This window comes from Esox lucius, chromosome 2 (assembly GCF_011004845.1).
Source record: "Esox lucius isolate fEsoLuc1 chromosome 2, fEsoLuc1.pri, whole genome shotgun sequence".
NCBI lineage: Eukaryota > Metazoa > Chordata > Actinopteri > Esociformes > Esocidae > Esox > Esox lucius.
This window is the reverse complement of record NC_047570.1, coordinates 36,920,243-36,932,682: the sequence shown is the minus strand read 5'-3', so window position 1 is coordinate 36,932,682 and position 12,440 is coordinate 36,920,243.

Below are 12,440 nucleotides of genomic sequence, written 5' to 3'. Positions count from 1 at the left end.
GGGACCTTATTCAGACTGGCGTGTGGGTCTTTCTTAATAATGTACAGTCAATATACTGCATGTGGACTCCAATCAAGTTCTTCAGGTGTCTTAAGGATGATCAAAGGACACAGGATTCACCTGAGCTTTTCAGGGTCATGACAAAGGGTCTGTACAATGATGGTTCATGACAAAGGGTCTGTACAATGATGGGTCAATACAAAGGGTCTGTACAATGATGCGCATGAGATATTTACATTTTTCAGATTTATGTAAATAGATTCACATTTCTAAAAATGTGTTGCGCTTTGTGATAACTAAGTATTCTGTGTAGATTGATGGCAACATTTTTGTTTAATAAATAATGTCTAGAACACAATAAAACTTGTTTGTAAAGGGGTCTGAGTATTTTCCGAAGAGTGCATTTCTGTGAAATCTAGCTTCTAAATTTCATTTTTAGCTTCTCATTTGGTTTTGAAGTAACAAGAAAGAAATCAGTGGTTTGCTAATGTTCTTGGAAAATTCCCACTTAACTACAACAGAATGTGGAGATTTTTGAATTCATCGGCAATACAGACCTTCAGCTCCCTCCAAAGATTATCTATTGTTTAGACCAAAAAGCTCTATTTTTGTCTCATCAGACCACATGACCTTCTCCCATTCCTCCTCTGGATCATCCAGATGGTCATTGGCAAACTTCAGACGGGCCTGGACATGCGCTGGCTTGAGCAGGGGGACCTTGCGTGCGCTGCAGGATTTTAATCCATGACAACGTAGTGTGTTACTAATGGTTTTCTTTGAGACTGTTGTCCCAGCTCTCTTCAGGTCATTGACCAGGTCCGGCCGTATAGTTCTGGGCTGATCCCTTACCTTCCTCACGATCATTGATGCCCCACGAGGTGAGATCTTACATGGAGCCCCAGACTGAGGGAGATTGACCGTCATCTTGAACTTCTTCCATTTGCTAATAATTGCGCCAACAGTTGTTGCCTTCTCACCAAGCTGCTTGCCCATTGTCCTGTAGCCCATCCCAGCCTTGTGCAGGTCTACAATTTTATCCCTGATGTCCTTACACAGCTCTCTAGTCTTGGCCATTGTGGAGAGGTTGGAGTCTGTTTGATTGAATGTTTGGACAGGTGTCTTTTATACAGGTAACGAGTTCAAACAGGTGCAGTTAATACAGGTAATGAGTGGAGAACAGGAGGACTTCTTAAAGAAAAACGAACAGGTCTGTGAGAGACGGAATTCTTACTGGTTGGTAGGTTATCAAAGAATAATGTCATGCAATAAAATGCTAATTATTTAAAAATCTTACCATGTGATTTTCTGGATTTTTGTTTTAGATTCCGTCACTCACAGTTGAAGAGTACCTATAAAAAAAATGACAGACCTCTACATGCTTTGTAAGTAGGAAAACCTGCACAATCGGCAGTGTAACAAATACTTGTTCTCCCCAATGTATTTATTAATAAATTCAAGAAAAGTACATACAAAGTCCTCCCAAATGTGGTGGACATACAGTGTATTCCTGCAAATGACTTCAACCATTGATTTAGTGTAACTCTGACTCAATGATAACCTTTAAAAACTCCTTTTTCAGTCTGGCCTTCCCCCTCATGTTAACTCAGCACTTACTCTGCTCATCCTGATCTGTGTAGCTTTATGTTTTTAATCATGTTTGTTAATTTTGTCAAAGGCGAATCAACTTTTCTGGTATTTAATATTTTGTATTACGGGACTATGTAAGCCTGTCAACATGCAATTCTGCACATTGCAAATAAATTCTGCACATTGTAGGAAGTAGCAGTTCTTGAGACAGCATGGGGAAGCAGAAATACAGAGAACAGAGAAAGGAACTGACGATGGTATTAAGATTCTTTGAAAGATAGTTAGAATGAAAAGGATCTGACGGGTGGATGTCCTGGGATGTCTAATGGGTCTCCATAAAGACCTCTGATAAAGAGCACGACCAGAACAAACCAGAGCATCAGTTAGTCCTGCAGCATCAGAGACCAGAACAAAAGACCAGATTATTAACTAGTCCTCCAGGATCAGAGACCAGAGAAGACTGGCCACTGCTCAAGAACTACATCACTCCAGAACTTCAGAGATCATCTCATCGTCTTTCAGGCAACACAATCCTCAACATCTCCATCTGTATAATAAAGTAGAACAATATTAAAATGATTATTATTAAAATTATTAATAGTTCTTTAAAATCACTGCTAATAATAATTGCCTTTAAGTTGTTTTCTTACACAAGACAGAAAAGAAAAATCAAGGAAGGAAAATTCAGAACAGTGTAAGCAAAGTTATGACTCTGTTGTCAGAGCTGTCACATTCAATTAATGAACTGATTGATAAATGAATGTGACTAGGCTTGTTCTACTCTGCTAATTGAGATTGTATATCTTACAATTTGTAACAAATATTATAATGAGTTCTCTAAATATTGTTTTTTTATAGAAGAACTGTCAATGTGCTGAGAACAACTTCCTTTGTCACATGCTTTTTAAATCCCCTTCATGAATCTCATTTACACTGACCACTGCCATCTAGAGGATCTCAACTGGTGGGTGAAAACCCAAATTGGTTTTGAAATGATTCATATATTCAGAATATATTCAGCAGCGCCGTTTACTGGATTTTGAAACTTGAGGTTGCCGAAATTCGTTATCACAGAGCAAAATAGAATAACTGACAGTAAAAGAAAGGTGAGGTCATAATAGCATGGCTATTAAAATGTTTTCCAGGCAGGATTTCTGCAAAGCAATGTGTTAAGCAAATACTGGGACATAGGATTATTCATAGAATATGATTTAAGACCTGAAGCAAAACCAGTTGAGAACCACTTTCTTTGGTCCTTAACTAGGCTTAATCCGTGTCTGGAAACTGGGACTCAGTGTTTTATGTGAGATAGTGTCAAATCAATGCAACACTGAACACCCCCCAGCAGATCTGAGAAGATGAAATGTATACAGAATGAACACTATCTAACATAAGAAAAGGAGTCTACTCTTTATTACTTCAGGGTTGGGTTTTAAAGGTGGCAAAATAGTATCTCACCATGACCAAAGACAAAGAAACCTGCTATAATTCAATAAAAAGATTAACACTACAATAAAAACTCTAATATTATTGTACTCATCTTTATTGGTTAGGTCATCCAGCTACCTTATCTTTCAAATAGTTAAAATATTTTAAAATATAATCTTTAAGGAAGAAAGCAAAACTTCAAACAAAACAATATATTAATTCAGAAAAAAATTAAAAACAAATCCAAGCACCTCCCTCCTAAACTAAAATTTAACTATTCACAAAATATTAAACAAAACATTCATTCCAATTTCAGCACTATACAAAAATTACAAATAATAATAATCATAAATGAATGTACACAGCATTGATACAAGAAGGGCAGGAACTGTTTAGACACGCAACTGATCACTCTTAATCTCTCCTAGTCACATTTTATTTTCTCTGGGGTTTCCCAGGACATCTCCCAGGGGCGGGGTGTGAATTAGGTTGTGGGGGTGGGGCTCGGGTGGGAACTGTGACTGGGCGGGTGTGGTCACGGGGTCAAGCAAGGTGTAGGTCGCAGGTAAGGCCGACTGATGTGGATGGCGGGTCTAGATACCGAAGGTATTCTCTCCACTGTACGCCACGTATAAAAATCCGTCCTCGTCCTTCTCCTTGTCATACAGCTGTCCCATGGTGATGCTGCAATTGACATTAGACCAGAGAAAGGGTTAAATGCGGATGATCCTCCTGTAGTGCCACACTTTCAACCGGGTTTCCCGGGGCTGTTAGTTTACAGTGTGGCAATAATACAACAGTAGGAAAGGCCGGTCAAACTCTGCGGGACGCGTGAGAATACTGTTCATTGACTATAGCTCAGCCTTCAACACCATTGTGCCCCACAAGCTAGCGGTTAAGCTCAGGGATCTGGATCTCGACCCCTCTATGTGCAGATGGATCCTAAACTTCCTGATGGGCAGACCCCAGGTGGTGTGGATGGGCAACACCACCTCCTCACTGACTCTCAGTACTGGCTCCCCCCAGGGGTGTGTGTTGAGCCTGCTCCTGCACTCTCTCTTCACCCACGACTGCCTGGCAACCCACGTCTCCAACACCATTTTTAAGTTTGCTGACGACACCATCATCATAGGCCTGATCTCTGACAACGACGAGACAGCCTATAGAGACTAGGTAAGGTCACTGACTTTGTGGTGTCAGGATAACAACCTCCAGCTCAATATCAGCAAAACGAAGGAGATTGTTGACAACAGGAAGCAGTGGCGGGGGGACCACGCCCCCATACACATCAATGGGTCTCCAGTAGAGAGAGTTCACAACATCAGGTTACTTGGTGTCAACATCAGTGATGACTTGACCTGGTCTCATCACTCTAACATCTTGGTGAAGGAGGCCAGGAAACGGCTATTCTTCCTACGCCGATTAAGGAGATTTGACATGGATTCCAGGATACTCACCAACTTCTACAGATGCACTATCGAGAGTATCCTGTCACAAGGTCTGACCTGCCATCCCTGCAAGATCTCTACACAGAGAGGTGTAGGAGGAGGAGCAAACGGATCATTCCAGATTCCAGCCACCCATGCCACGGACTGTTTACCAAGCTGCTGTTAGTCAGAAGGTACAGGAGTATTCAGTCCAAAACTAACAGGCTACGGGACAGCTTTTTTCCACAGGCTGTAAGGCTGCTCAACTCGGGAACCCCTGTTCCCTTCTATCCATAGTCCATGCACACCTGTTACCTTATGTCATGCACATCTGCCACTTATATCATACACACCTGTCACTTTTACATTGCATATATAGTTGTGTTGAGAACATGATTCTGGGGTGTCCCATACCCCCTCATTCATACAAAAGCCTAATTGAGGGGTATGTCATTTCACATTGTATAGCATATGCCATTTAGGCTTCAGACCTACAGTACCATATACAGGGAGATGGGGTTCCGGGAAATAAATATCTCTAAATATCAAATAGTTTTAGATTAGATTAAACTTTATTGTTATTGAACAAGCACAAGTACAGTACAATGAAATGCAGTTTCTAAGTGTGTTTATCAAAAACACAGACAGAAATGTAACTATTATCAGTTATGGGGCCATAATAATTGGTGAAGGTGTTACAGACCGGACTATAGCTGCTGTCAATATCCAATCACTACGCACCCAGGCCATATTTGCGAGCTTTTACCAGCTAAGGCTTCTTAGTAAGGTCAAAACATTCTTGTCCCAAGCTGACCTTGAAAAAGCCATTCATGCCTTCATCAGCTCGAGGATTGACTACTGTAATGCCCTCTACACTGGATTTAATAAATCACTCCTCAATCGGCTTCAACTGGTACAAAATGCAGCAGCACGTCTCCTCTCAAACACCTCCAAACGCTCACACATCACCCCAGTCCTCTGCTCGCTCCATTGGCTTCCGGTGCGGTTTAGGGTGGAGTACAAGGTCCTGCTGTTTGTATTCAAGGCCATCAATGGACTGGCCCCGGCCTACCTCGCCGAATTAGTAACGGTCTACCAACCTGCTAGAGCTCTCCGCTCCTCTGAACACACCTCTCTGGTTGTTCCCAAGTTCAAATACAAAAAGTTTGGAGGCCGATCATTTGCAATCCAGGGCCCAACTCTGTGGAACGCTTTACCACCATCCCTGCGAAACATCACCGTGTTCAGTGTTTTTAAATCGCAGTTGAAAACACATCTGTTCAGACAGGCTTTTAACACGTAATCTCTGACTCGACTGCTCATTTTATATATTTTATGTGTATGTATGTGTGTGTATGTGTGTGTATGTATGTGTATGCGTGTGTATGCGTGTGTATGTGTGTGTATATGTGTATGCATGTTATGTGTATATATATGTATATATATACATTTTTCTTTATTTACCTTAGATTTTTATATGTTTTAATATTTTTTATATTCTGTTGTCTACTGAAGCTTTTAATGGAAAGCGCCTTGTGCACCTTTTGGCTGTTGTAAGGCGCTTTACATATAAAATTTGATTGATTGATTGATATTTGGATGGGTGGGTTATGCTACTCACACCAGTTAAAACCATTTGGTTAGTGAGAAGGATTTGTGTGGGGTGCTACTGAAACCATTTTTTTGCGCGTACCCCTTCAGAATGCTGTAACAGGTAATAACGTTATAGCATTCTTATTAGCATCCTGCCTTTGAATGTCAACCCATTTATTCCAGTTTTACGCGGCTAGACCAAACAGTCTTGACTACGCTGTAGTTACACCTTGCACCTGAAACAGTAAGCTTACACTTACACTGAACATTTTAATCATGTAGCAGACACTCATCCAGAGTGGTTTCCAGTAAGGGCATCCCTGCTAAGGTGTCTTGGAAAACCAGCATCTGACAATCAGTACACATCCCTTCATTGAAGCCATTAGTTGGCAAAGTCAGTGCCAGAGAAATCTAATTGAAGTGCATTTTTATTTCTGGTGGTGGGGCTTGGGGGGGGATACATAAGTTAATTAAGATACTCATCAAAGAGGTAAGCTGTAGGATATATGTTCTTTGGGTTAGAGGCTTTGGTTGGGATGTTGGCTAAAGGTCATGGCTTGAAAATAAGGAAGTGGGTTAGGCTGAGGAAGTGAAACCTTTTTCTTGGGAGTTTGAAAGGTCGAACAGCTTTCTCAGATTCTGTATTGACTGTCTTGACGTCTGACATTAGATTTTCATGCAGTTCTAAGCAACAACCAATATTTGGATCTGCTAGTTGCCAGTTCTTTGGGAAAACTGTGTCTGTATATAACATTTGTTTTGGAGAATACTTTGTATATTTAACCCCTCGATACTGGACTGAATGTACTAACAGGAATCACATGCAGACACAGGGTCAAACCAGTTCTTTAAAGTTCCACGTTTTTTATTGTTGTCAGTCATCATGGAATGAGGAAAGCGGTTTTGTGCCGAGCCGTGGGCCGGATTCAAGCCCATGCTGCAGCAATACATGGGCCCCAGAGCCCACGGCCCAGACCGCTGGGACACCTTAGTCTATCTGGGAGTCATTTTAACAGACATCACAATGACACATTTTTCAAATATATTACATTAAACACACCCGGTAAAAACGGAAACACCATTTGTCAAGTCCCTGTACATGAAACACAATAACCACAACTCTGACAGCCCTTTCGCTGATATAGAGCACACACAGAAGTATTACTGGTGCCCAGCAGATAGCCAGGATCACAAGACAAATCCAGAAGGAAATGACCTAACAAAGGAATTAATTTACACATACAGTACCAAAATGGTATGTATTGTAATGTACATGCAGGGCCCAGCTGTTAAAGAGACTCTTGGTCTCAGTCTGGGTTTCCTGTTGAAATAGAGGTATAAAAAGAAAACAATAATACAGCTTATGCAAACATTCACAAGTCACCATTACAACAAATGCACACAATCATGGAGACATTTGGGAACTTATTCCCTGTACAATGAGAATATAACATAAAGTTCATAGTACATCCCTTGGGTAGTTGTAACAGCTCACACAACACGGGAAGCTTTTGGAATAACAAAGTTGTACCACAATGGTAATAGCATATTATTTGGCCCCTGACTGTTTCTTTTTGTATGTCTCATAACGCTTCAACCACTTCTTCGTCTGCTCCTCTTCTTGATCAAGGCAAAATATTTTATTAGCCTTTGTTTTAACCCTGCAACAGAAACACAACATAGAGCTTTAGAATAAATATCTTCCAGTAAATTCTGAACATAAAAACACACAAGAGAAAGAACAGGACTTTGGCGTGGCGACAGTTGCTTTTTGAAATTGGACTATAAAACTGGTTACATCCACAAATGTCATGTGGTGAAAAAACAATTATTGCATTGTCGTACGGTGTATGTTTACTGACGTCAGTTTACTTACTGTAATGCTTTCAGGGGGCAGTTTGTAGGGCTCTGAGAAATGGACACCACAGCCATAATAGGGACCATGTTGGTGTAGTACTCTTTGCAGCAAGTCTCCGACGTCATCATCCCAATGCTCTCGGGAGCTGGATAAATACAAGGTTCATACATTCCAGTCAACTGCATACATCCTGCATCACATATAGACGTGTATTTCAATCCCCAAAACCTGAGCCTAGCATTTACCTTAATACAAACCTAGAAATCCCAATTCCCTTGTCCTAAACCTAACACTTACCTTAACCCTAACCTCAAAGACTGAACCTATATCTCTAACCCTAAACTAAATCTCAATAATCTTACCTTAATGTGATGTGTCAACTTATCCTAGCCCTAGCCCTACACCTAACCCTAAACCTAACCTGTACCTCAAAGTAACCCCATTTCAAATACTATTCACAGTTGAAGGTTTTTCCCTAAACCTTACATCTAAGCAGGAACTCAGTGTTCCTATTGTTGGGACCAGCCCAAAAACCTTGTGGGGAATTATGTTCACCACATGTACACATAGACCTCGATCACACACATACACAGACTTACCAGCATGGATCATAAGGAAGGAGCAGAGCATTCCCATGAGTAGCAGAGGAGTCAGGTTCTTCATGGTTCAGAGGAGGAGATGTTGAGGCTTGTGTTGTATTGAATGCTGAAATGCTCTCTGAAGCTCTGGAGTGCTGAAGGTCTGAGCAGTGGCCGGTCTTCTCTGGTCTCTGATGCTGGAGGACTAGTAAATAATCTTGTCTGTTGTTCCGGTCTGGTCTCTGATGCTGCAGGACTAGATGATGCTCTGGTTTGTTCTAGTCGTGCTCTGTGTCTGAGGTCTGATATGAGCAGTCTTTTATGGAGGTGAGCCCACACATCAGACCCATTAGATGTCCCAGGGAATTCACCCGTCAGATCCTTTTCATTCTAACTATCTTTCTAAGAATCTTAATACCATCGTCAGTTCCTCTATTCTCTGTATTTCTGCTTCCCCATACTGTCTCTAGAACTGCTACTTCCTACAATGTGCAGAACAGCCTGTTGACGATGCTTACATCGTCCCACAAAATGTTAAATACCAACAAAGTTGATTTACCTCTGATAAAATTAACAAACACAATTAAAAATGTAAAGCTACTCTGTTCAGGACGAGCAGAGTGAGGGCTGAGCTAAGCTGAGGGGGAAGGCCAGACTGATAGAGGTTGAGAGTTTTTAAAGGTTGTAATTGGGTCAGAGTTGCACTAAATCAGTGGTTGAGGCCATTTATAGGTATACGCAGCATGGCCACCACATTTGGTATGACTTTGTATATTTTCTTCTTTAATTTATTAGGGATTGCAAGACAGAAAATATTTAATAGTGCAGACAAATCTGCCATAGCTCTTTTATGACTGCAGTTGATGGTTAGTGCTGGTCTATTTCCTGCTCTCATTTTCTAGGGCCGTAGTGATTTGTAGGCCAGAGGAAGATTCCCTGAACTCACACCTGTGTGAAACAAAACCATAAATAATAATAATAATAATGATATCAAATAAATCTATGTAACACATCCTAGGTTTACCATAAAGCTGTACATATTGGTTCCTTTGGAGTAACTACAATACCCCTAAATGTACAAAACAAATGTTGAATTGTGTGTTTTAAAGTCTAGCCTATGTAGCCTGGTTCCATTGTCTTTTTTTAAAGAGGCTGGCTGTTCACAGAGCTCTGTGTCCAAGCACATTAATAGAGAGGCGAAGGGTAGGAAAAGTGTACAGAAAAAAAGTGTACAAGCAATAGGGATAACCGCACACTGGAGAGGATTGTGAAACAGAACCCATTCAAAAATGTGGGGGAGATTCACAAAGAGTGGACTGCAGCTGGAGTCAGTGCTTCACGAACCACCACGCACACACCTATGCAAGACATGGGTTTCAGCTGTCGCATTCCTTGTGTCAAGCCACTCTTGAACAAGACACAGCGTCAGAAGCGTCTCGCCTGGGCTAAAGACAAAAAGGACTGGACTGTTGCTGAGTGGTCCAAAGTTATGTTCTCTGATGAAAGTACATTTTGCATTTCCTTTGGAAATCAAGGTCCCAGAGTCTGGAGGAAGAGAGGAGAGGCACAGAATCCACGTGTAAAGTTTCCACAGTCAGTGATGGTTTGGGGTGCCATGTCATCTGCTGGTGTTGATCCACTGTGTTTTCTGAGGTCCAAGGTCAATGCAGCCGTCTACCAGGAAGTTTTAGAGCACTTCATGCTTCCTGCTGCTGACCAACTTTATGGAGATGCAGATTTCATTTTCCAACAGGACTTGGCACCTTCACACAGTGCCAAAGCTACCAGTACCTGGTTTAAGGACCATGGTATCCCTGTTCTTAATTTGCCAGCAAACTCACCTGACCTTAACCCTATAGAAAATCTATGGGGTATTGTGAAGAGGAAGATGCCATATGCCAGACCCAACAATGTAGATGAGCTGAAGGCCACTATCAGAGCAACCTGGGCTCTCATAACACCTGAGCAGTGCCACAGACTGATCGACTCCATGCCACGCCGCATTGCTGCAGTAATTCAGGCAAAAGGAGCCCCAACTAAGTATTGAGTGCTGTACATGCTCATACTTTTCATGTTCATACTTTTCAGTTGGCCAACATTTCTAAAAAATATTTAATGATATTCTAATTATATGACCAGCACCTGTAGATCCGTTTGAAAGGAGCCAGTTGTTAACTTACGTATTATGACTTAATATGGACTTTTTGACTGGGGTTAACAAGTCAACTAAAAACCGCCCAAACAGATTCATACACAGTATATTTATCACTGAATATCTCATTGTAATAGCATCAGCACTAGGCAGTGTTAATTTAACCCTGAAATGTGTGGACCACATTGACACTATCAGTGAGAATTTCTGAGAACTTCCTGTGCATAGGAAAAAAACACAATCTAGAAAGATTTAACATTTGTACAGGTTAAATGTTTAAGCATCCTAAAATGTAACAATGACAGCACGAAGGAATCGGTTACCAGTTGTTATTTAATTCACTGATGATTTCTATATACATTTTTCATTAACTTTCTGTGGATACAGTAAAACATATATAGTTTTCAGAGATTGTTTGATACACAAACTTAGGGAAGGGTTAGTATTCACAAATTACTTGATCTTAGGACTCATGGTGGTTTCAAATGTATTCATTTTTTCAATGATGGAGCCCACTGAACTATCAATGCTATAGCAACTTTTTATAACCTTCCCCAGTTCCATCTCCTGGGTCTACGGAGAATTCCTACGAGTTCTTGGCTTGGTTTAGGATCTGACATGAACTGTGAAGTGTGGGACCTTATTCAGACTGGCGTGTGGGTCTTTCTTAATAATGTACAGTCAATATACTGCATGTGGACTCCAATCAAGTTCTTCAGGTGTCTTAAGGATGATCAAAGGACACAGGATTCACCTGAGCATTTCAGGGTCATGACAAAGGATCTGTACAATGATGCGCATGAGATATTTACATTTTTCAGATTTATGTAAATAGATTCACATTTCTAAAAATGTGTTGCGCTTTGTGATAACAGTATTCTGTGTAGATTGATGGCAACATTTTTGTTTAATAAATAAAGTCTAGAACACAATAAAACTTGTTTGTAAAGGGGTCTGAGTACTTTCCGAACAGTGCATTTCTGTGAAATCTAGCTTCTGAATATTTCATTTTTAGCTTCTCATTTGGTTTTGAAGTAACAAGAAAGAATTCAGTGGTTTGCTAACGTTCTTGGAAAATGCCCACTTAACTACAACAGAATGTGGAGATTCTTGAAACCATCGGCAATACAGACCTTCAGCTCCCTCCAAAGATTATCTATTGTTTAGACCAAAAAGCTCTATTTTTGTCTCATCAGACCACATGACCTTCTCCCATTCCTCCTCTGGATCATCCAGATGGTCATTGGCAAACTTCAGACGGGCCTGGACATGCGCTGGCTTGAGCAGGGGGACCTTGCGTATACTGCAGGATTTTAATCCATGACGGCGTAGTGTGTTACTAATGGTTTTCTTTGAGACTGTGGTCCCAGCTCTCTTCAGGTCATTGACCAGGTCCTGCCGTGTAGTTCTGGGCTGATCCCTCACCTTCCTCATGATCTTTGATGCCCCACGAGGTGAGATCTTGCATGGAGCCCCAGACCGAGGGAGATTGACCGTCATCTTGAACTTCTTCCATTTTCTAATAATTGCGCCAACAGTTGTTGCCTTCTCACCAAGCTGCTTGCCTATTGTCCTGTAGCCCATCCCAGCCTTGAGCAGGTCTACAATTGTATCCCTGATGTCCTTACACAGCTCTCTAGTCTTGGCCATTGTGGAGAGGTTGGAGTCTGTTTGATTGAGTGAGTGGACAGGTGTCTTTTATACAGGTAACAAGTTCAAACAGGTGCAGTTAATACAGGTTATGAGTGGAGAACAGGAGGGCTTCTTAAAGAAAAACTAACAGTTTTGTGAGAGCCGGAATTCTTACTGGTTGGTAG